The sequence below is a fragment of the Triticum aestivum genome, chromosome 3B, assembly GCF_018294505.1.
Source record: "Triticum aestivum cultivar Chinese Spring chromosome 3B, IWGSC CS RefSeq v2.1, whole genome shotgun sequence".
NCBI lineage: Eukaryota > Viridiplantae > Streptophyta > Magnoliopsida > Poales > Poaceae > Triticum > Triticum aestivum.
Window position 1 is genome coordinate 32,626,829 of NC_057801.1, and position 26,345 is coordinate 32,653,173.

At 48.8% G+C, this 26,345-nt stretch overlaps 1 pseudogene; it reads left to right on the forward strand.

Annotated features, from left to right (window-relative positions):
* LOC123064569 (uncharacterized) overlaps positions 1-26,088 on the forward strand; it is a 39,493-nt pseudogene extending 13,405 nt beyond the window's left edge.
* The last annotated feature ends 257 nt before the right edge of the window (positions 26,089-26,345 follow it).

Consider the following 26,345-nt stretch of genomic DNA (forward strand, 5'->3'; position numbering starts at 1 on the left):
AAAAAAAATAATTAAAAAAAATAAAATAAAAATAAATATATTAAATAAATAAATAACAACTAAAATAATTAAAATATTAATTAATTAATTAATTAAGTAATTAATTAAGTTAATTAATCCTGATTAGATTAACCTAATCACTAATTAAATTAACTAATCTGTAATTAACCTAAACAGAGAATGACAGGTGGGTCCCACTGGACCCACATGTCAGGTTGACCAAGTCAACTCTGTTGACTGCTGACGTCAGCATGACATCATGCTGACGTCATAAGTCCATTTTTCGAATTAATTAAATAATTAATTAAATTCCAGAAATTAATAAAATCTTTAGAAAATCATATCTTTTAATCCGTAACCCGGATTAAAATATTTTCAACATGAAAGTTGCTCAGAGCGACGAGACGAATCCGGATACGTGGTCCGTTCGTCCGCCACACACCCCTAACCTATCGAACCCGCAACTTTCCCCCTCCGGCTCCTCTGCCCGAAAACACGAAACACCGGGAATACTTTCCCGGGGGTTTTCCCCCCTTCACCGGTATCACCTACTACCGCGTTAGGGCACACCGAACACCGCGTATTGCTTTGATATATTTTGTGGTGCTTTGTTTGCTTCGTATTCATTATTTCTTCCCCCTCTTCTCTCCGGTAGACTACGAGAACGACGCTGCTGCTGACCAGTTCGACTACGGAGTTGACGACCCCTCTCTCTTGCCAGAGCAACCAGGCAAGCCCCCCCCTTGATCACCAGATATCGCCTACTCTTCTCTATATTGCTTGCATTAGAGTAGCGTAGCATGTTACTGCTTTCCGTTAATCCTATTCTGATGCATAGCCTGTCATTGCTGCTACAGTCATTGATACCTTACCCGCAATCCTAAATGCTTAGTATAGGATGCTAGTGTTCCATCAGTGGCCCTACACTCTTGTCCGTCTGCCATGCTATACTATTGGGCTGTGATCACTTCGGGAGGTGATCACGGGCATATGCTATATACTTTACACTGTTACATTACCTGTGATACTGTTGGAGTTGGGGGCTGAAAGGAGAGGTGGCTCCATCCCGGTAGAGGTGGGCCTGGGTTCCCGACGGCCCCCGACTGTTACTTTGTGGCGGAGCGGCAGGGCAGGTTGAGACCACCTAGGAGACAGGTGGGCCTGGCCCTGTTCGGCGTTCGCGGATACTTAACACGCTTAACGAGATCTTGGTATTTGATCTGAGTCGGCTACGAGCCTATACGCACTAACCATCTACGCGGGAGTAGTTATGGGTATCCCGGCGTCGTGGTATCAGCCGAAGCCTTCTTGACGTCAGCGACTGAGTGGCGCGCGCCGGGTTGGACTGCGTTAACGCAACTTCCTTTGTAATGGAGGTTGCTAGGTCTGCTCACCGGCCGCGTACGCAACGTGCAGGTGTGCAATGGGCGATGGGCCCAGACCCCTGCGCGCATAGGATTTAGACCGACGTGCTGACCTCTCTGTTGTGCCTAGGTGGGGCTGCGACGTGTTGATCTTCCGAGGCCGGGCATGACCAATGAAAGTGTGTCCGGCCAAATGGGATCGAGCGTGTTGGGTTATGTGGTGCACCCCTGCAGGGAAGTTAATCTATTCGAATAGCCGTGATCTTCGGTAACAGGACGACTTGGAGTTGTACCTTGACCTTATGACAACTAGAACCGGATACTTAATAAAACACACCCTTCCAAGTTCCACAGACAACCCGGTGATCGCTTTTCCACAGGGCGACGAGGGGAGGATCGCCGGGTAGGATTATGCTACTGCGATGCTACTGGAGATGCTACTTGGAGATGCTACTTGGAGATGCTACTTGGGGGACTTCAATCTACTCTCTTCTACATGTTGCAAGACGGAGGCTGCCAAAAGCGTAGTCTTCGACATGATTAGCTATCCCCCTCTTATTCTGGCATTCTGCAGTTCAGTCCACCGATATGGCCCTTTACACATATACCCATGCATATGTAGTGTAGCTCCTTGCTTGCGAGTACTTTGGATGAGTACTCACGGTTGCTTTTCTCCCTCCTTTCCCCTTTCCCTTCTACCTGGTTGTCGCAACCAGATGCTGGAGCCCTGGAGCTAGACGCCACCGTCGACGACGACTACTACCCCGGAGGTGCCTACTACTACGTGCAGCCCGCTGACGACGACCAGGAGTAGTTTAGGAGGATCCCAGGCAGGAGGCCTGCGCCTCTTTCGATCTGTATCCCAGTTTGTGCTAGCCTTCTTAAGGCAAACTTGTTTAACTTATGTCTGCACTCAGATATTGTTGCTTCCGCTGACTCGTCTATGATCGAGCACTTGTATTCGAGCCCTCGAGGCCCCTGGCTTGTATTATGATGCTTGTATGACTTATTTATGTTTTAGAGTTGTGTTGTGATATCTTTCCGTGAGTCCCTGATCTTGATCGTACACGTTTGCGTGCATGATTAGTGTACGATTGAATCGGGGGCGTATCGACCCAAATACCTCTCTCTCCCACCTCTGCATCGAGCCAGCCATTCTGCCAAGTTTCTGCCATACCGCCGCTACCCCTTCCTCACCCGTGCTCGCCGCTTCCCATGCCTCCGCTATCATGGCCTCATACTGATCATGTCTAGTCCAGGCCTCCTCATATCTGAACGGTTGCTCCCCCCTCCCCGAGCGCTGTGGAGCTGTCTCCAACAAACGTACCAGGAGGCCTTGGTGGTCCGATTCTTCGCAGAGAAGATGCTCAACTGAAGTATCAGGAAAAAGACCCAAAAAACCATCATTGCATGTGGCACGGTCCAACCGAACCTGAATATTATCCTCTCCATCCCTTTTGTTATCCCACGTGTAGGGGTAGCCAGTGAAACCAAGATTAGCCAGGCCGCAGTCGGCTAAGCAATCTCGAAAATCCTCCATTTGATTGAAGCACCTAGGGTTACCCCCCACCTGATCAGTACTGAATAGGGCCTCATTGAAATCGCCGACACATAGCCACGGTAGATTATCCTGAGCCCGAAGAAAGCGGATAGCATCCCAAGATTTCTTCCTCAACTCTGTCTTGGGTTCACCATAGAATCCAGTGATCCTATAGAATTCACCCTCCCACTCAATCTCAGCATCTATAAAGAATTGGCACCACGGCCTCACTGTAACTTTAACATTCTCCCTCCACCACAAAGCCAAACCGCCACTTCTCCCCTTGCAACTCACCGCAGTACCACTTGTGAATCCCAAACTCCACTTCAACCTTTCCATCGCTCTAGCTGACTTTTTAGTTTCTGAAAGGAACACCATCGCTGGGTTGTGAGACCTAATAAGGTCCCTCAGTTCGCCCACTGTCGAGTCCAACCCCAGCCCTCGATAGTTCCAGGCAAGGAGATTCATTGCTCTCGGCGGCCCTGGGCTACAGGGTCCGCCGCTTTATCATCTGTGTCACGGATACGGTCAAACACCGAGGAAGTCTTCCTCCTCGTATCGCGAAAGAACTCATCCTCTCTACTAGTGCCTTCAGCATCTCCTTTTGGTATCCACACCTGCCTTGGCCTCCTCTTCCTATTATCTCCCTCTCTCCAAGAAGTTGGTTCCGAGCGCTGTCTCTCCCGGAGATCTGCCCTGTCCTTCCTCACGTAATAGCCCCTACGTCGATCGCGGTTCCCATGCATACCGGGTCCCCCCAGTGGGTCGACCCGCTCCAAATCTGCATGGCGCCCATTATGACCCCCTGACGCATGGTTCCTGCTGTACCCCCTGCCGCCTCCATTTGTTTTTTCTTCGCGCCCCACCTCTCTGAACTCAGCTCGTTGACTCCCCCCACGCTGCTCCATTAGTTTACTCCGCATCTCCGTTTCCCTCCTTTCCTCAAGGCTGTCCCTGAGATCTCTCCCACGTGACATATCAAGCTTCTCTCTAGCTTTGTTTGGGCTGGATACTTCCTCTGCTCCATGCACTGGACGGTCGCCAGTGCGGCCATCCGAGGTGCGCGAAAATTCCGTCTGTAAATTCCTTTTGGTAGGTATATCCCTGACCCTCGGGTTCGTGTTGTTGTTATTTGCCGTCTCCCCCGTGTGAGAGGTCCCGTAGCTGTTCTGGCCTCCCATACCTCCTGTTTTTGACCCATCCTTGCTCCCATTGTTCCTCCCCAAGGACGCTCGCAGCCAGCCCCCCATTGTGACGATGAGTCAACTGGGGGATCGCACTCACCCCCCTTGTGAACTAGTCTTCCATAGTCAAAACAAAAATGTGGAATCTTCTCGTAGTAAAAATCAAACCATGTCTTCTCCTCATCATCCTTCTTCTCCCTCAAGTAAATACCATGAATTAACGGTTCAAATACTGAGATCTTTGTCCGGATCCTAAAATTCTATCCTCTGGCAACCCCATCTTTGTCCACATCAACCTTCACCGTCTCCCCTAACCAATCTCCCAATGCCCTCCCAAAGGCTTCCGTCCTCTTATCTGGTGGCAGGTCCGAGATCCTCACCCACACCTCAATTTTATCAAAAATCATCTCAGACGGTCTCTTATCTCCTTCGTACGCCTTCATCACCAGCACGCTGAAATCAAACTGCCAAGGGCCGTTCTGTATAACATGCCTGTAGTCACCCTCAGAACCAAAGTGAACTTCAAAAATATTAGGTCCAATTTCAGCGAACTTAGCTTCTCTGTGTAGTCCCCAAGCCCTAGGCATCGTCTTCTCCACCACGGACATCTTCATAGGACGGGGAGAACACACCTTACCAACAGCAGACCACCGGTGATCTTTACGGACTTTTGGGTGTGGATCTTCGAAGACAAACCCCTCCTCCTCCTTGTCCATGAGCACCATTCCTCCTAACCTTGCCGAAAGACTTGCCGCTGCATCTGGCGTTTTGCTCTCTACAGGAGACTTGCTCGCCTCCCTACTAGCAGATCCGGCCCCCTTCCGCGCCGGCATTGCCGCCGCCGCCCCAGATGGGATCGGTGTGGATTTTTTCGCCGCCTCGGCATCCCTCCCTCCTGCTTCTCCCGCCATGAGCACCGCTCCAAAGCGAGGAGAGACAACTTGACTGGCCTGACTCACGGGAGACGCCGTCGCCGCCCTCGAGCTTCGCCAGAATCCAGCCACCCCAGTGCTTCGAAACCCTAACCCTAGCGAGAGAACGCGGTCGCCCTGGCGATCGCCTCCTATCGCCCGTAGGGCTTCGAGACTTGGTGGACCCTTCGAGACTTTTTAGCACATTGACGCTTCTGGTTATCAGATTTGTGGCTTAATCGTTCTCTATCATCTGATGCGTCTGGCACCAAGCGTGGGCTGCTCCTGGGCCGGATGCCCTAGGGGCCGCTATTCCCGAAACCAAATTAGGGCCTTCTCGTTAGCCCATCCAAATTAACGCACGATCCCAGATAGACGGTCATGTATGTGAGATATGTCGACCAACTGATTTTGTGAAATATGGCAGACTTAGTTGGTTCAGATTGAAGGAAAAAAGTGATATTAGTACATATTTTTGTTTTTTAAACATGTTTTGAAAGTTATTTTGGTAAAATGTGAAATGTGATTTGTGAAATTCATATGTGAAACCGATTAATTCTAATACGTGAAATTGCTTATTTTTAAATTAAATTCCGCTAAATTGAAATTAGCCTTTTGAAATTATTGAAATATGTTTTTTGAAAGAAATGAAACAACTTTTGGAATGAATGAAATTGTTTTTTGAAATAAATGAAATTAATTTATTGAAGAAGTTTTGAAATTAGTTTTTTAAATTACTGAAATATGTCCCAAAAAAAGTAATTCCGGTCCGATTCCGGAAGGAAACTGTCGTCGACCGTCTCCGACTCTGCTCCGGTACCAGCATACGTACGCGTTGACCGGCCTTTATATACCTTCCCGGGCCTCCTTCCTTCCGATGGTGTACCTAGCTGTTTTCCCATACCCGATCTGAAGAATTCTTGCTCCGATGACGACGACGGGCGTCCAGCTCCAGCCGGCCGGGCACAGCTTCCGCACCATCATCGATCCATCACTGCTGCCGCCGAAGAAGAGAGCCGTAGCGGCATCTCCATCTCCAACGACGACGACGACGGGCTTGCAGCTCCAGCTAGCGGCCGGGTGCAGCCTCCCCACCAGCATCCAGATACAGGAGTCGCTGTTGCCGCCCAAGAAGAGGTCGAGGAGCTTCACCTTCACCACCAGCGCCTCCTCCTCCTCCTCATCTCTTCTGCTGAAGGCTTCTATAAGGAAGAGGCGGATGGATTACTACGTGGACGCCGGCGCCGGCGCGGCGAGCTGCGCTCGCATGGCGGCCGCTCTGCAGCAGTCCGGACCGGCGGCGGCGTGCGGCGCCATGGCCTCGAAGCGCGCCAGGAAGGCCAGCTCCAGATACAGCGCCGACGTGTGGACGCAGTGATCCAGCAGACTTCATTCAGCAGCTGCTTGATGGCTTCGATCGAGCTGGCGGACAGATTACAACGCTGCGTCACCGTCAATCGTAGTCGTTTCTGGAACTAAATATTGTCTGCTTTATTTCAGTGGTTAATGTTGGTAGTCTGCACTCCCATCTCCAAACTCTTGTCGTGAGTCCTGAGAGCCAACTCGTGTAATCAACCTGTGATTATAACTAGCAAGCCAGCCTCCAATGTGTGCCGCTTTCTACATGTATAAATTTGTCTGAAATGAAGTGAAATATGTTCAGATTGCTGTACTGGAAATTAACCGAATATGTTCAGATCCGAATTAAGGTTTCAGGTACAGGCGGTGAACTTCTAAACTCAATATACTATGTATAATAATATAAGACTTTTTTGACCTTGTCGTAGTGAAATAGCGAAAATGCAAGGAAGCAACACCGACAAACCTGTGATGCCAGCGTAATGACTGGTTTTACCTTTTAGCTTTTTGTGCCTGGCTTATGGGCTGTGGCGCCTGGACACTCTGCTCCTCGCTGAGCATCCCTGCAACTTTTGGTGTGTGCAGCGGTAATAGCCTCTGCAAAATTTCAATTTAAGAAGAAACCGGGAAAAAAGAGGGGAATTTCGGATGTGTTCAGAACAAGCCTTTGCTCACCTTGCGAACTTGGCGCGATGGTTCTTTTTCTGGCCGTACTTCCTCCAGCTGAAGCCGTCACCGGAGAGGCGCCCAAGGAACAGCGAATCGTAACACACTTAATTTTAGCTGTAGGCTCGGCCAAGTCATTGAGAGGGCGTGTGATATTGTGATCTTAATCTTATTTTTTTAATCTTTTTTTAGAAAAGGAGGAGGACCCCTGACCTCTGCATCTGGACGATGCATGCAGCCACTTTATTAAGTATTCACACAAGACCTTTTAAAGTCATACAATAGTAAGACTAGAGCCACCATCTAGGCAACATCTGTCGCTACTCCTATCCAATTGATGTAGAGATGCTGATGGTCTGGGCCTAATATCAAACAGACATCGCAGTCAAACTTAACATCTACGACCTGAGGTCCCAACCAGGACGCCTGCCGGGTATGGGGCACCCACCAGTCCGGCGCACTCTTCAACCAGGACGTCTGCCGGGTATGAGGCCGCCGCAACCACGTGCCACCAATCCATCTTCAGTATTGTGCTACTGCATCTAGCTTGCCCGGTCTAGCTGTCGTCGACGCCACCACGACGCCAGACAACGCCATCATCCTGCGCTCGTCCATCGTCACACGCCCACCGGCGAGACCCTGCTGCTCCATGCCGCTGAGACCCGCCGTTGTCGATGTGTCGGATGCCATGCCGTTCATCCGACGTGAAACACCACCTGTTGCCACTGGTCCCATCCCGTCCGCCTACAGTTCCTCAAACCGAGCACCCAAACTCCCCAGGCGGTGCTTCCAAGAAGGGCACGACACACGCAGTGCCGTCGCCGCCCAATCTAAGGAGATTTAGGGTTTTCGCCCGGGCATGGGGTCGGGGTGGAGGGCAGGGACCTCGACGATGTCTGCAAGGAGGAGAACGGAGACTCTGGTCGTCGCCACCGTCGGGATGAACGAGTCATCCAGAGTTTCCTCCGGTCCGATGTCACATCTACCAGCCCCCGCGAACGCACCGAGGACGATGACCGCGATCGTAAGCCACCATGTGTAGCACAGAGGAGATCCACTGGCGACTCACCGCCCATGCGGTCAAGACACCGTCCATGCAACCCCCGCGAACGTCGCGAGCCGAGGGCGCCGTCGCCATGCCTAACGGGGCCGCCGTCCCTGGTCCAGGTTCCTCCACGAAGGCCGGAGTGGCGAGATCCGCCACCAGCGACGAGATCCGGGCACCGCGCGGCCAACGCCATCGCCCAAGCACAACGTCGACTGATCCCGCCGCCGCCAGGAGACCCACACCTTGAATCTGGGCACCCGTGCACCGCCGCGAGACCGCCGCCTCCGGGATCCGCCACATCGACGGGAGGGCCGCACCCCGCGGATCAGGACGCCCGCGCCGCCGCGGATCCAGGAACGGGAGGAAAGACCCTCCGCCGCCGCCGTCGCACGCACGGGCTTTGCCCAGCGCCGACCATCGGCAACGGCGGTGGGGGAGAACGGCGCTGGAGGGACTAGGCGGCGGCGACGGCTGAGCCCTCCCGAGTCGCCCGCGGGGGAGGCGACGCGGGAGGGTGTAATCTTAATCTTATTGCATCAAGACATTGTAAATTCTTGTGACATTGAATGAATCACCAGTCAGACATTGTAAAGGCTGCGGTTGATTTCTGTTGTTTCGAGTTGTACTCTTCTCTACTCATTAGGTGATTAATTTGTGGTTATCCCTGCCGAATCAGGATTCAGCAATGGACTAGTAGTAGTAATGCGTCGAATCCACCAACAAGGTTCTACTTTAAGATTCTCCCTCGCCTTCACGAGGAGATCCCTGGTCAACCCCACACCGAAATGGAATCAGAGTACCTGACATAACCACATTTGGGTTTGACTCTATAAATAAACTTACTAAAATTAATACTGTGGTTTTGTACTAATAAACTAGAGTTAAAATCAATGTAATCAACTGTCTCGTGGGTTGCATAGGGCTCCGCCGCCTCCTCCTCCTCCTCCAAGAAAGAAAGTTAGGGTTCGTGCCTCTCGCCGGCGCGGCGCAGGTCCGCCTCGTCTCCGGTGGCCCTAGGGCCATGGAGGCGCGGTGGATCCTAGCAAGGGCCAGCGGGAGGGCTTCGTTTTTAGTCGTTTTTCAATCTTATTAGGGTTTGTGTCCTACTCAGGAAGGCGAGACGGTGGCGGCTCCCTGAAAATGGAATAAAGGTCTCCCCGCCTAGCCCCCGTTCCGGCGATGTGTCTAGCATCGTTGGTGGGCGTGTGGAGGTGTGTCTCCGGCAGATCTATCTTTGGTGGATTTGCTCGGATCTCGTCGTTGTTTGTCTACGTTCGTGTGCCTTCGGTTTGGATCCTTTCGATCTACGTTATTTTTCATCGGCGGCGGTTGCTGTTCTGGGGTGCTGGTCCTATGGGGCCTTAGCACGACGACTTCCCGACTGTCTACTACAACAAGTTGTGCCCGGCTCCGGCGATGGAGGGGCGATGACGGCGGCGCGCCTTCGGCTCGCTTCGGTGCTTGTAGTCGTCGCTAGGTGGTCTATGATTCTGGATGTAATTTTTATTTCTGGTATTCATTGTACTGCCATGATTGAAGATGAATAGATTGGAAGTTTTTCTGAAAAAAAATAAATGTAATAACAACAGGAGAGGATCAATCAGAAGCTGCACCATTGAAGCCATGAAAAATGAAAGCACAACTACAATCAGGACAGCACAACAACACGAGTACGCATCAGTTTGCCACAAACGAAAGATGCAGGTGAGTGTTGGCCAGGGTGAAAACCCGTTTTGCTTTGCCAGGCCGACGGCGGCGGCGTTCTGACATAGTCCCCTTTTTGAAGGCGACGCCGCGGCATCTCATTGTCGCCGGCGTGCTCCGGGGGAAACCCCAATCCTTGGATTGGACGGTGGCGACGCGATGGTGTTGTTTCCTTGCTGAAGGCGCTACTTTGGAGCTCATTGTTTGTCTTACACGGCTTCTTCTCTTCACGGTGGCTTGCCCACGGTTGAGGGCCCCGACATCTCCGTAGTAGTGCTTATTGTTTTCTCCTGTTGTTTGCTAGGATTTTGTTGGGGTTGTGTTGCTGTTTCCAGCATCCTTGTATTCAGCCTTGGGTGTGTGTGATGTGTGGTGTGTGTGTTTGTATCGGCGGATTGCGATTGTTCGGTGATGGTTGATTTATTTATAAAGCGTGAGGAAACCCTTTTTTGTTAAAGTGAAATGGGTTACGTTGATCATCTAAATGTACCTAGCCATAGATTTCAAATGCTCTTTGTTGGATACGCTGTCATCTTTTTGTTTGGTGTTGAAAGATAAAACTTGTCAAATTTTTGAACCAAATTTTAGGTTAAGTTTATAGAAACATAAAACATAAACATAATTTGATTGGAATATTTTAATAACTTTCTAACAGATTCTTCGCCTGAAATAGCAAAAAGGCTCAAATTAAGAAAAAAAACAATATCCAAAATTGTTAGGGATATGACTACTGAGTTAAACCGCCCAGGAGGGGCCGGATTACACTCACAAGGAGTCCTGTACAAGAGCCCATAAAGATGAAGCCTATGGCGTTTCAACTATGAAGACTTAGAGGTCCAGAGCCCAATGGCGGATTAAGGGCCCATAGTAGTAAACCGCCATAGATGTATAATTTGTATTGTAAGTCAGGGAAAGGAGAAACCGAGCCGGACACTTGTATGAGCCGGCCTCGGGATTCTGTAGACCGGCCGGGAGTCAACCTGTGTATATATAGGGACGACCCGGCGGCGGTTCAGGGACAGGAAACAACACCTCGAGAACTAGGAAAAGCATATTTGCTCCCTGGTAATTGAGACCACATCAAGAACACCACAACTGGATCATAGACTTTTACCTTCACCGCAAGGGGCCGAACCAGTATAAACTCCTTGTGTCCTTTGTCCGGTTTAACCCTCCTAAGCTAACCCGATCGCGATGGCTCCACGACTAAGTCCTTTCAACAGGACATCTGACGTGACAATTCCACGACAGTTGGCGCCTACCGTGGGGCTTTCGCATGATGGTTTCAAGTTCTAAGAGGGCAAGTTCGAAGGGCTCAAGGGATACGCAGTGGGCTGGATGACTAAGAGTAGTCGTGACAAGCTCTACATCGACGACACAGGCTGGGGCCCCGACGCCGGCTCAATCGAGTACGGGTACAGGGTCCCCTTCGGAGGAATTCACGTCTTCACCGGCAAGATCGGTGAACCGGGCCCTGAGCCGGACATTTGCGCCGACCTCGTCGAGACGGCTCAGCGTGCGAGTCTTGCCCGGATTCAGCCCGCCATGAAGTGTGAGTTCGTAGGATGTATCCATGGGATCGAATCTGAACCGGTGTCCGAGGGTGAGACGACCGTTTATTCTGATGGCGAGTCATCCACCGGTGAGACCGAAACTTTGTATCAAGTTCAGGATGGCTTGTTCGAAGGGTATTCCGATGGCAGCAGTATTCCAGAATTTCTTGAACCACCAAATCGGGTCGCAATCTTCATGGCCGGTACACAGCCAGCATTGCAAAACTCAACTGCAGTGGCAATGAGTTCCGGATCAGCAGCCGGGGCAGGAGGCCCCGCGCGCCGGCCGACTCAAGTTCTTTCCGGTTTGTTGGACGCCTGGACGACGTTGTTGACCACGACTGTTATCCCGAAGACTCAAGATCGGCATAACGCGGAGGTCATAAAGCTCTGGGATCAGATAACTCAGGCCAAGGAGGACTTAGCGGCTGAGGAAACCAGGATGGCTAAGGAACGGGCCGCTTTAGATGCCCAGTCACAGAGCATTCAGGCCAAAAATTATTGACTCTTGCTGGATCAGAATGCTTCGAATGACGTATTGAGGACGAGACATCAGTCTCGCTTGCCGGCGGATTACAATGCAATGAATCTTTTCGGTACGCCAGGAGCAGGAACAAGCAACCCGACAGCTGTAAACCGGACTGCCGTGCCAAGGACTGGAGCGCCGGATCAACCACAAGTGATGGGCCCACCTTGACGAACGGATAACCTGCTGCAGTACACGACACCCCCGCCGCATTACACGACACCCCCGCCGGGTCACTTCTCCACGCCTTTGGACAACATGACCGCTGCAGCATCTCGATTTGCAGCTATTCTGATGCAGGGTGAGTCACTAGCAGCAGTTGAGACGCGGTGGGCCAGGGATCTTCTTCAGACTGCTATGGTGCAGCAGCAGGCTTATTCATACAGCCGAGACAGGATTCACTCGACCCCTCGCCCGAGCAGGAGCTACATCAGGCACATGGATGAGCCAGCTATGTCAAGCAGTGCGCAGAACCGGGATGCCCCTCGAGGGCCTAATCCGGCACGTGCTGGTGCAAATGCTCAGGACGTGGTGGATAATGGTAGAGCATGAAGGGAGGCCGCATTAGCGGCATAGTACGCGGGTCATCATCACCCGCCCCAGTTCAGCCAGCGGCGTCAATAGAACGGGGTACCGGGCTTGCTTTCAACTCCTGGGGAGTGCCGTGTCTCACTCCGGCTCTGCGCAATTTTCGGTTAACTAAGGATTTCAAGGGCCTGCGGAAGGTGCCTAATTACACCGCCGATTTACCCCCCCCCCCCGAGTCATGGGTTGAGAGCTACGAGATGGCTATGGAGATGCTGGAAGTAGATGAAGCGGCATGTGCAAAATACTTCACCATGATGTTGGAAGGAACAGCTCGCACTTGGTTGAAGAGCCTGCCTGCTAATTCCATCGAGTCATGGGACCAATTGAAGGCCCGGTTTATAGCGAATTTCAAGGATACGTGCAAACAACCCATGTCCATTGTGGATTTGGCTGCTTCTGTTCAAGGAGAGAATGAATCAAGAACGCATTGGGTGCGCCGGGTTTCAGAAATCCTGCATTCGTCGGACCGCATCAATGCGGATACAGCAATTGTGACATTGGAGGGTAATTGCCGGTTTAAGTCGCTAAAGATGAAGTTGGGACGGCTCAAGCGCCACTGCAATGATATGGGGACACTCATGGCAGCTCTGGTGAAATATGCTGATTCTGATAATACCAAAGATCCTGATTCTGACGAAGAGAAACCGGAGAAGGGAAAAAAGAATGCTGGTACAAAAGGACAACATAACCAGACGAACAATGGTAAGCGTAAAGCAGATAATTCGGATTTTATAGCTAACACCAATGTGCAGGGCAATGCGCAGCGTCGTAAGTGTAAACCGCCCCAGAGCGGTGGAGGAATGAATCTGGAGCGCCTATTAAACCAGCCCTGCCCAAATCATGGGACGAAGGAGGTTCCAGCAACACACCTCTGAAAGAATTGCTTCATTATGAAGGAATTCAAACATTCTGATATCTTCCGATATGATCACGGTCCGTCTGGCGGTTCAGGTCTGGGTTTTCAGGGGACGGGTTACGGTGGCGGCGGTTCAAACTCTGGATTTCAGAATAATCAGGGCAACCAGAAAAACCAAGGTGGTCACAACCAACAGAACAATCAGGGGAATCAGTAGCAATCAGGTTTTTAGAGTCACCCAAAGCAGTTGAATGGCGGGCAGTATCATGTTTTCACTACTAGCTTGTGTAAACGCGATCAGAAGCTTCACAAGAGGACAGTTAATGCTGTTGAACCGGCAGTACCCCGTTACTTGCGTTGGTCCGAGCAGCCCATTGTGTGGAGCAGAGAGGATCATCCGCCCCGGGTTGATAATCCGGGTCATCTGGCTTTAGTGGTGGCACCTCAGGTGGGAGGTTATAAATTCACCCAGGTGCTCATGGATGGAGGGAGCAGCATCAACATCCTGTATTATGAAACCTTCCGTCGCATGGGATTGACGGATAAGGATCTTAAACCGTTGAACACTGTTTTTCACGGTGTAGTACCAGGTAAATCGGCATATCCGGTTGGCAAGATAGCTTTGGAGGTTGTGTTTGGCGATGAGCATGATTCTAGGTCAGAGACTTTGACCTTTGAAGTGGTGAAAATCCAGAGCCCATATCACGCCCTGTTTGGACGGCCGGCTTACGCAAAGTTTATGGCAAGGCGCTGTTATATTTATTTATAGCTCAAAATGTCGGATCATAAGGGGACCATCACGGTGCACGGGAGTCGTAAGATTGCTTTGGACTGTGAAGAGGGTGATGTGGCTTATGCTGAGTCGGTTTGTGCAATAGAGGATTTGAAGTTCTATAAGGACAATGTTGATCCGGCACATATGACTCCTCTGAAAAAGCCCACCACAGAGCATGACCCGACCCTGAAGTTTAAACCGGCTGATGAGACTAAACTTGTTGACTTTGTTCCTGGCGATTCATCCAAACAGTTTAGTGTCAGCACTACTTTGGATCCGAAATAGGAAAGCGCGCTCATCGAGTTCATCCGTGAGAACCGGGACATCTTTGCATGGAAAGCCTTCTGACATGCCAGGTGTGCCGAGGGAACTCGCTGAGCACACTCTCAATATTGATCCCAAGTTTAAACCGGTCAAACAATTTCTTCGTCGCTTCAACGAAGAAAGGCGCAAAGCCATTGGTGAAGAGATAGCTCGGCTATTGGCTGCTGGGTTTATCATTGAGGTTTTTCATCCGGAGTGGCTGGCTAATCTGGTGTTAGTACTTAAGAAGAATGGCACTTGGCGTATGTGTTTGGATTACACGGACTTGAACAAAGCTTGTCCGACAGATCCTTTTGCTCTCCTGCGTATTGATTAGATCATTCATGCTACGGCGGGTTGTGAGCGTTTGAGTTTCTTGGATGCTTATTCTGGTTATCATCACATCAAAATGGCAGTTAAAGACCAGGAGAAGACATCCTTCATCACTTCCTTTTGAGCCTTCTGCTATGTATCTATGCCCTTTGGGCTCAAGAGTGCCCAAGCAACTTATCAACGATGTGTACATAATTATCTTCATACTCAGATTGGGCGCAATGTTCATGCTTATGTGGATGACATCATTGTGAAATCCAGGAAGAAGGATACATTGATAGATGACCTCAAGGAGACCTTTGACAATCTTTAGGTTTATAAGATGATGCTCAATCCGTGCAAGTGCGTCTTCGGTGTTCTGGCAGGCAAGCTTTTATGTTTCCTGGTGTCTAACAGGGGCATTGATGCTAATCCGGAAAAGATCAAGGCGATTATGTCTCTGGCTAAACCGGCGTGTATCAATGATGTTCAGCATCTAGCGGGTCGAATTGCAGCCCTGAGCCGGTTTATCAGCCGCTTGGGAGAGAAGGCAATCCATGTGTATCAGATGTTGAAGAAAACAAACACTTTTGTCTAGAGTGACGCACCTGATGCGGCATTTGAGGACTTAAAGAGGCAGTGGGTTGAACCGTCGGTCCTTGCTGCTCCGGTTGATAATGAGCCGTTGTTATTGTACGTGGCTGCTAATGCCCGGGCTGTTAGCGTGGCTATTGTGGTTGTGCGCAAGGAGGCTGGGAAGGAATATCCGGTTCAAAGACCGGTTTACTACATCAGCGAAGTGCTCATCGAATCAAAGCAACGATATCCGCATTGGCAGAAGCTGGTATATGGGGTTTTCATGGCAAGTCGGAAGCTTAACCAATACTTTCAGGGCCATCCCATTATAGTGGTTAGTTCTGCTCCTTTAGGTGATATAATTCAGAACAGGGAAGCAACTGGCCGGGTTGCAAAGTGGGCTATTGAGCTTGGACCACACGGGTTGAAGTATATGCCTCAGACAACTATCAAGTCTCAAGCGTTTGTTGAGTTCATCAATGATTGGACAGAGTTGCAGGCATCGGAAGAAAAACCGGATACCACATACTGGACTATCCACTTCGACGGGTCCAGCCAATTGGAGGGCTCGGGGGCTGGAGTTGTCCTTACTTCCCCTCGAGGTGATAAAATTCGTTATGTTCTCCGCTTGATGTTTTCCTGTACTAACAATGCAGCTGAGTACGAGGCCTTGCTCCACGGTCTCCGTGTGGCTAAGGAAATGAACTTAAGCCGAGTACGATGCCTCGGAGACTCTAATCTGGTGGCTCAGCAAGTTTCTGGTACTTGGGACTCTAAGGATCCACTCATGGCGGCTTACAAATGAGAGGTGGATATTGTGGCGGGTCACTTCAAGGATTATCGGGTTGAGCACATTGATCGGTGCAAAAATGAAGCGGCAGATGCTTTAAGCCGGCTGGGATCTCAACGTAAACCGGTACCACCCAATACCTTTCTGGATATCCTGCATAACCCGTCTGTTAAATTGCCTACAGAGGAGGATTTAGCTACTCCTGACATGGAGGCACAATTGGTGGCCACTTTACATATAATTCCGGATTGGCGTATATGAATCGGGGTGAGTTACCAGAGGATGAAGTTCTGGCCAGACAGATAGTCCGACGATCAAAGTCCATGGTTATTCACAATGGCGAATTACATCACTGCAGTGTCTCAGGCGTGTTCCAGCATTGTGTTTCTCCTGAAGAGGGCCAAGAGATTTTGCGTGAGATCCACAAAGGAGATTGTGGTCACCACGCCGGTTCAAAGTCCCTGGTTGCTAAAGCTTTTCGTCATGGTTTTTACTGGTTACGGCTCATGCTGATGCTGAGGACCTGGTAAAGCGGTGTGACGCTTGTCAGAAGTTTTCACGCTGAGCTCATGTTCCGGCTCAAGAGCTATGGATGATTCCAATCACTTGGCCGTTTGCTACTTGGGGGCTTGATATGGTGGGACCTTTTAAGCGATCCAAGGACAAGAAGACCCACCTATTGGTGGCGGTTGACAAGTTTACTAAATGGGTTGAAGCGGAGCCCGTAAGCAAGTGTGACGCAGCCACGGCGGTTCAATTCATTAAGAAGGTGATCTTCCGCTTTGGCTTTCCACACAACATCATCACGGATAATGGCACGAACCTCTCTAAAGGTGAGATGGAGGACTTCTGTCAAAGAGAGCATATCTGGCTTGATGTGTCATCAGTGGCACACCCTCAGTCTAATGGACAACCTGAGAGAGCAAATCAGGAAATCTTAAAGGGCATCAAGCCCCGGCTTATGGTTCCTTTGAAAAGGACGCTGGGTTGTTGGGTGGAAGAATTACCTTTTGTGTTATGGAGCATAAACACCCCCCAATCGATCAACGGGTTATACACCTTTCTTCATGGTTTACGGGGTAGAGGCGGTACTCCCAAGTGATATTTGTCATGAATCGCCCGGGTTGCCAATTATGTTGAAGCGGACAACGAGCAAGCACGCCAGGAAGCACTGGACCTGTTAGACGAAAAACAAGACATGGCTTTGGCTCGTTCGGCGGTTTATCAGCAAGACCTGCGGCATTATCACAACCGCCGGGTCAAGACAAGAACCTTTCACGAAGGCGACTTGGTGCTTCGGCTCATCCAGGATCAGACTGATATGCACAAGTTATCCCCACCTTGGGAAGGACCCTTTGTGGTCAGCAAGAATCTACACAATGGATCATACTACCTAATTAATGTTTGAGAGCACACAGACTCACGCAAATCTGAGGAGGAGACCTGGCGGCCGTGGAACATAGCTCTCCTTCGGCCCTACTACACCTGAGCCATAGGTCCTCTTATGTACATATTTTTACAATGTATGTATTATGATCAATATAATAAACTGGCATCCTTGCTATAAGCAGGACCTCTGCCATTTTTTCCAATATCTTTTGCTAACATGGGGGCTTCAACTGACAAAGCGGAGTTCCGCCTGTTAAACCGGCTATCACGCCACAATACAGCTTGGGAGCTTCACACCCAAGGGGCCAAAGAGAGTCTGGTTGCTATGCACGGCTCAAACATAGGCACCCATTGAGCACAGCTCACAAAGCTACTTGGGGTCTCTTTGTGCAATGCAACAAAGAGTTTGAAAGGACCCTTGTAATATGCTATCAAGCACGGCTTGGAAGCCTCGTGTATTTACCTAAAACCCTGGGTTAACCTGCCTTTATCAAGTAAGCCACTCCTATCCAGGTAATCCTGGCATGACCCACCGAACGTTTGACAAGTCAATCTTATACAGACCCTGAACTTGTCAAAGTTAAAATGACGATTGGTTAGTTGGAGGACCATCTTGAAAGCTTTGCAAAATGGTTTAACTTAGCAGCCTGACAACCCATGAAAAGCCTCGAATTTGGGCCTGGCAGCCCTTGAAAAGCCTCAACTACACGGTTTTTATTTGCCTTTGTCAAAGAGTTTTTCTTTTGATGAAATTTTATGTTGAACCGACATCTATTGACCCGGCATGGCTATCAGTCATCATCGTAACCCGGTGTTTGTTAACCCGGCTTGGTTTTCAGCTACAAGTTGTCAGACCACCCTCATTATTAAAACAATGTTTCATAACCCGGTCTGGCTTTGACTACATGTTGCCAGGATGATCATCCGGTGTTCATCACAACCCGGTATGACTTATTATACACCAGCGCTGCATGGTGGGAGTTATCAATACTAAAGATTTGGGTCCTCACCTTACTACAATCAAGTTGGTACGCCAACACTCTGATTTAATATCACAGGTATGATCTATTTCATATTTTGATATTTTTACAGCCTTGGTTATCAACCAGGCTTTGTATTGGGCATTATGACCCGTCCGGTGGTAAATCACCAGGACAACTTTTCTTATGCAGACATAAGGATTGCATGAAATTATAAAGGTATATAAGCAAGAATATCAATAATCATGGCGGATCAAACAACGCCATGTAGCAGTGCACGATGGCAGTAGATCAAAGTATTTCAACTAGCCTATTACAAGGCGCTTTGAAGCCCAAAATGTTGGAAATATGCCCTAGAGGCAATAATAAATTAGTTATTATTATATTTCCTTGTTCATGATAATCGTTTATTATCCATGCTATAATTGTATTGATAGGAAACTCAGATACATGTGTGGATACATAGACAACACCATGCCCCTAGTAAGCCTCTAGTTGACTAGCTCGTTGATCAATAGATGGTTAGAGTTTCCTGACCATGGACATTGGATGTCGTTGATAACGGGATCACATCATTAGCAGAATGATGTGATGGAGAAGACCCAATCCTAAGCCTAGCACAAAGATCGTGTAGTTCGTATGCTAAAGCTTTTCTAATGTCAAGTATCTTTTCCTCTAAGCCATGAGATTGTGCAACTCCCGGATACCGTAGGAATGCTTTGGGTGTACCAAACGTCACAACGTAACTGGGTGGCTATAAAGGTGCACTACAGGTATCTCCGAAAGTGTCTGTTGGGTTGGCACGAATCGAGACTGGGATTTGTCACTCCGTGTAAACGGAGAGGTATCTCTGGGCCCACTCGGCAGGACATCATCATAATGTGCACAATGTGACCAAGGGGTTGATCACGGGATGATGTGTTACGGAACGAGTGAAGAGACTTGCCGGTAACGAGATTGAACAAGGTATCGGTATACCGACGATCGAATCTCGAGCAAGTACAATACCGTTAGACAAAGGGAATTGTATACGGGATTGATTGAGTCCTTGACATCGTGGTTCATCCGATGAGATCATTGTGGAACATGTGGGAGCCAACATGGGTATCCAGATCCCGCTGTTGGATATTGACCGGAGAACGTCTCGGTCATGTCTGCATGGTTCCCAAACCCGTAGGGTCTACACACTTAAGGTTCGATGACGCTAGGGTTATAAAGGAAGTTTGTATGTTGTTACCGAATGTTGTTCGGAGTCCCGGATGAGATGCCGGACGTCACGAGGAGTTCTGGAATGGTCCGGAGGTAAAGATTTATATATGGGAAGTCCTATTTTGGCGACCGGAAAATGTTCGGGATTTTTCGGTATTGTACCGAGAAGGTTCTAGAAGGTTCCGGAGTGGGGCCCACCTGCATGGGGGGACCCACATGAACGTGGGTAGTGGGGGAAAGGCCCCACACCCCTGGTCAAGGCGCACCAAGATCCCCCCTTAGAAGGAATAAGATCATATCCTGAAGGGATAAGATCAAGATCCCTAAAAGGGGGGGATAACGATCGGTGGGGAAGGAAATGATGTGGTTTCTTTCCTCCCACCTTTGCCAATGCCCCAATGGACTTGGAGGGAAAGAAACCAGCCCCCTCCACCCCTATATATAGTGGGGAGGCGCATGGGAGCTTCACCCTTGCCCCTGGCGCAGCCCTCCCCCTCTCCCAAGTGCTCCTCCTCTCTCGCGGTGCTTGGCGAAGCCCTGTAGGATTGCCACGCTCCTCCACCACCACCACGCCGTCGTGCTGCTGCTGGACGGAGTCTTCCTCAACCTCTCCCTCTCTCCTTGCCGGATCAAGGCATGGGAGACGTCACCGGGCTGTACGTGTGTTGAACGCGGAGGTGCCGTCCGTTTGGCACTAGGATCTCCGGTGATTTGGATCACGACGAGTACGACTCCTTCAACCCTGTTCTCTTGAACGCTTCCGCTTAGCGTCTACAAGGGTATGTAGATGCACTCTTCTTCCCCTCGTTGCTAGTCTCTCCATAGATAGATCTTGGTGACTCGTAGGAAAATTTTGAATTTCTGCTACGTTCCCCAACACAAAATAATGATTGTTTTTTGCACAGAATACATTCTGTGAAAATCAATCCAATTGCCGGATTAAGACTGGTCACCAGGTTGATGTGAAGTTGATGGATCTTCTTGCATCGGTTCAACCTCCTCCTCCCCACCCAGTGGCTGGAAGTCAATAGTGGCCCAATCAATCCGGGTTAAAGCTTGGAAGACAACTTCTTCACTTATAATATTGGATGGTTCAACGTCAGGGGCATAGGTGTGCTTACGGATTGACGGTATAAGATTCTGCACTTCTTTAATAGCGGCATCAACCCATTTGTTATCTGCATCATAGCTGGACGATGAACAGACAAGTCAACCTCTTCAGCCAATTGGCTTGCCAGCGGGCGCATCTCCTTTGTCAGGGCTTTGAGGGCTTCATTATCAAATTCTGACCCATCTTATTGTTGGCTAGAATAGCCCTTTGCGATATCTACTGGATCAAGATCCATGATCCAAGCTTTGGCCCGAGTCAGTGATGTTAAAGCGCCAGCCCTCGTAGCGGATTGCTTTAACTCTTCTATCTGGGCAAGGGTCATCGATAATTTGGCCAAGGTATCCTTGATCAAAGTTAGTGCCGGTTTATTGTATGAGGCCGCACAGATGACTTGTTGTGCACCAGTATACAGTTGTTCTATCAATGTATATGCTGCTTTCAACTTCATTCCCATATCCGAGCCCAGATGAGAAACACGACTGCCTGCAATGGTTTAAGAATTTGAGGTTAAACCGGCAATTTCAAAGATGTTTAAGAGAGGTTCTTACAAAGAAGTACTTACCAAATATTGCAGCAGTCATAGCATTGACTTGATGCTTTAGCCCAGTTAGCTCTTCCGCCACCAGTTTAAGAGCTTCTTCGGCATCATCAGCCCGCTTTAATAGAGTGGCCTTCTCGGTGTCCTAGTCCGTCCGTTTGTTCTTGAAGCCATCTTTCAATTTCTCCATGGCTGTCAAAGCGCCTTTCAGTTCATCCTTGGCCTTGGAGGTTTCTGCTTGCTGGGACTTAATATTTCTTGAAGATCGGCAATTTCGGAATCTTTGTTGCTCAAGTCAGCCTGCAACAGACAGATGATAAGTTGTTAATCTCTTCTCAAAAGTCCCAAGCGCATAACAAGTTATACACTTGGCACTTGGGGGCTAATGCGGATTGCTTCTTAACTAATATTTTAAAGTCCCAAGGCTCAATACAAGTATTAATCTTGGCACTTGGGGGCTAATGCCTAATTGATTAGAAAAATCAAAGGTGAAGGAAGTCAACAAGGACAAGTTTTGAACAGAAAGTCCCGGTTCATCTTGAAGAGGTAAACCGGCCCTTGGGGGCTACACAATTGAAGTCTTTTTTATCCAAAGTTCCGGTTCATTTGGAAGAGATAAACTGGCCCTTGGGGGCTACAGTGGAGTTGATATATAGTATAAAGAAAATTTGGCCAATGTATCCAAGATTTGGAATGGAAGTTACCTCATAACGTTCCTTCATCAAGTTGACTAAACCGGCCTTATAGTCACGACTTGTATATTGGCGGTTTAGGTATCCAGAGTGAAGTTCTTGAGCGTTGAGATGAGCACATCTTGACAGATCAGTCTTCCATTTACCTTTCTCCACGGCAGCTTCCATTTTGGCACTGTGCTTTGACAAAGCAATAGGGTTGCCAGGAGAAGTATGGCCAAACCCGGTGATCACAACATCATCAGTTGCTTTATTTGGGCTAGCCGGTTTATCCGAGGTTTTGGCTGGGCTCGGCGGATCAGCGGCTGGACTTGGAGGATTGGCAATTAGGCTTGGTGGATCAACATGAGGACTAGCCGGGTTAACTTCTGGCGGATCAACATAAGTGTCCTGACCTTGTGGTACAGGATCATCCATAGCAATATCAGCATCTCCACCAGCACCTTCTGGGGTCCTCTCCGGTTCAAACTCTTCAGTGGGAGCATTTGTTTTTGCCTTCTTGCTGAGTCGGGCTTTGGCGATACAGAATAGCAAACAAAGGTTAATATGGTAAACCAGTGCAAGAATGTAAAGCTAAAAATATCATACTCACCCAGGGACGGTCTTGAGAGGAGGCATTTGTGTGGTTGAAGAGTCGCCAGAAGATGAGTTGGAAGTTACCTGATAATTCGAATCAGACGGATTAAGTGGGTATAGGAAGCAAACCGCCAAGGGATAAGATTTATTAGAAGAACAAGAGACCTCTGGACGACGCTCCCGGATTGGAGTGTCTGGTAAACCGAAGGAAGTGACTTGCTGGCCACTGTGCCGGTTTATGCGGCGACTTTCATGTTGCTGTGTCTTCAAAGAAAAGTGTGGATCCAAATAAGCAAGAGGATGTCAGCGTTTTACTTTCCGGACTACGCGCTGAAGTTTTTGTATTGGCACATGATCTGAATCGGAGGAAAGGGAGATTACTTCTACGTGGTCAGCATGGCTGGCTTCCGCATCATCCTGATAATGATCATTGTCAATAAGATGCATGAAAAATGAACCAAGGGAATCAAGTTCTACCTCTAGTTCTGAGTCATCAACATCTTCAGGCGGATCAAAGGCCTCGACAATTTTCTTCTTTGCCGGCCTCTTTGTGACCTTGCTCTTGGCACGAGGAGCTCTCACCAGTTTATGTTGTGGTTTTGCCGGTTTGTCTTAAGGCTTCCTCTTCCAGAATGGATCTTTGGCCTGTAAGAATAAACAAAAGACTATCAGAAAAATGTTAAAGGGGAGACAGATCAAAACGCAAAAATATAAATTCTTATAGCCGGCGGTTTGTTGGAGGCACAAAAAGGGCGCAACCCAGTCTTGCTGCACTTAGATATCGGTTCATCTAGCATCTTTTTGACAAACTCAGTGACCTCGTCGTCAGTCACCGGTATGTCAGTGTGCCGTTGAGGATCGTTGACATCCCCGGTATATTCGTGCATTAGTCTGGTGCGGCGGCTTAAGGGCAGGATACCCCATGAAACCCAGCAACAGACAAGATCAATACCAGTTAAACCGTTTGCTAGAAGAGCCTGGAGCTTAGCAAGTTGTGGTGCATATGTTTGTCGTTCTTTGGCACTAAGCCGCTGAGGCAGTGGATGTCCATTGCTGAGTCGGTAAGGACGGTAACCCAGCAAAGGACTTTTATCAGCAGGAGCGGTGTTCCGGCAATAGAACCATGTTTGATTCCAATCTTTGGGGTGGCTGTGATGTTTGGCATGAGGAAAATCTACTTCTTTCCTTTTTTGAATTGACACTCCGCCAAGTTCAGTATTGGGGCCATCACAAAATTCTGTACGACGGTTCAAGTGGAAGAAGTCTCTGAAAAGTTCAACAGATGGCTCCTCTTGCAGATAAACTTCATAAAACACTTGGAAGTTGCAAATATTGGACAGAGAATTCGGTCCAATGTCTTGAGGGTGGAGTTGGAAGCTGGCAAGTACATCCCGAAAAAACTTTGATCCGGGAGGACTAAATCCTCGATCCAGATGCTGCATAAACACAACCACTTCTCCATCTTGAGGTTCAGGAAGATTTTCAGTACCAGGGACTCGCCAATGAATGATCTCCTTTTTGGCTAAAGCGCCAGTCAGAACATACCCAGTAAGCTGCTCTTCTTTGATCCGGGAAGGAACCCAATTGCAAGAAGAGAATTGTTTGGCCATTTTTTGCTGACAAACTGTAAAGGAAGTTCAAATGACGGTTCACGGTTCAAGATTGATATGCATAAACCGGTGTCAACCCGGGGGATTTCATCGAAGCATATGTACATGTTAAACCGGATATTTATGTTCATGTAAGATTGGCGGTTTAAGTGAGGGCTAATGGTACATGGTGGATTATCATTTTCTAAAGGTTAAACCGCATATAGTGGAAGAAGCAGATCCGAAATATACTAAGTGCTGAAGAAACAGGTTTCACAAGATGGTATTATAATTTTGGATCTACTGCAGTTCAGTAAAGAAAATTTTCTGATCCCTAAAATGGCGACGACAGAACACCAAAAGTCTAGATGGGATCTATCAAGGAAGGAAGAAATACTATGGCGAGGTAAACTAAAGCTACAACTTCGGCCACAAAAGGAATATGACAAGTTCATCTAGATTCAATAAGACAATAAGGGAGAAGCAACGAACAAGGATGAACACGGATAAACACTGACACCCTAAGGCAGATCTAGGGTTGAAGGAAGAAGGCTTACCGAATGCACATGAATAGCGAAGAAGAGCCGCAGGTCTCTGGTACGTTCAGGTTGATGCAGCGGCCTTGTTGATGCAGTGCTTGGAGACCGAGGGCGGCGGCAGAGCTTCAGAGCTTGAGCGTCGTGAGGAGGAAGAAGAGGCATGGAAGGGGAAGAAATGAAAGGACCCCTGGGCCTATTTATAAGCGAATGGATAAGTAAGGCACGCGCAGGAATCAAGGAGCCCGAAACAGAGAATGGGGCACAGCCGTCGCCTCGATTTTCGGAGATTAGTTAATAAAAAAGAAATCTTTATGAGTTTTTTACGTAGATGCCGTCATGGCGGTTTAAGCTGATTCTAGAAGATGATGTCACGGCGGTTTTCAAGAACAACATGAAGATGTTCAAATCAGAATTTTTCTAAGTTGAAGATTGACATGAACAAGTTCAAATCAACCTGGGGCCTAATATTGGGGATATGACTAATGAGTTAAACCGCCCAGGAGGGGCCGGATTACACTCACAAGGAGTCCTGTACAAGAGCCCATAAAGATGAAGGCTATGGCGTTTCAACTATGAAGACTTAGAGGCCCAGAGCTCAATGGCGGATTAAGGGCCCATATTAGTAAACCGCCATAGATGTATAATTTGTACTGTAAGTCAGGGAAAGGAGAAACCGAGCCGGACACTTGTATGAGCCGGCCTCGGGATTCTGTAGACTGTCCGGGCGTCAACCTGTGTATATATAGGGACGACCCGGCGGCAGTTCAGGGACAGGAAACAACACCTCGAGAACTAGGAAAAACATATTTGCTCCCTGGTAACTGAGACCACATCAAGAACACCACAACTGGATCGTAGGCTTTTACCTTGACCGCAAGGGGCCGAACCAGTATAAACTCCTTGTGTCCTTTGTCCGGTTTAACCCCCCTAAGCTAACCCAATCGGGATGGCTCCACAACTAAGTCCTTTCAACAGGACATCTGACGTGATAATTCCACGACAAAAATGGTGCCTGCTTTCTTCAGCATGTACTCCGAGGTCTGGTCAGCAGTCCCCTCTCCCTTGAGAAATTTGGATATTTGACGTTGAACATTTGGCTTTGCAACATTGCCACTATTAAGACAGACTAAGCAAAATTACCACCCAGACCCAGCTGGTGAACACCTTGATTAACATGCCATTTTCCTCTTTTACCGATTTCCTTGTCCTTTTTTTTCATTCCATTTACAGACACCGGAAAGGACCAAACTGCCTCTAAGGCTACCTAGTTATTTGTAGATTTCGACCAAGCCGCACATCCGCTCAATGTCGCTAAGAGCACCACCTGCTGGTGCGGCACGCCCGGCCGCAGCCGCCTCTTCTTTACGCGTTTGAGGAGGAACTGTTGTCGGTCGACAAGAGTTCCTCTGAACTACTGGCTGACGCATGGACACTGTGATGCTATGCGGTAGCTATTTTTCTACACAGATTCAGTTTTGGAGAGTGAAAAAGCTTGTACATGTGCTCTTTTAGTAGAGAAGTATAATTGTGTTGGATTCGTATCATAGCACCACAAAAGAGCTTTCTACCGGTTCTGCTACCTAGAGGCGAGGAACCAGCCGTCATTCGCCTTTTTGGCAACTTGCATTCAAAGAGCTTCTGTTGGCTCAACCATGCAAACATTGCTC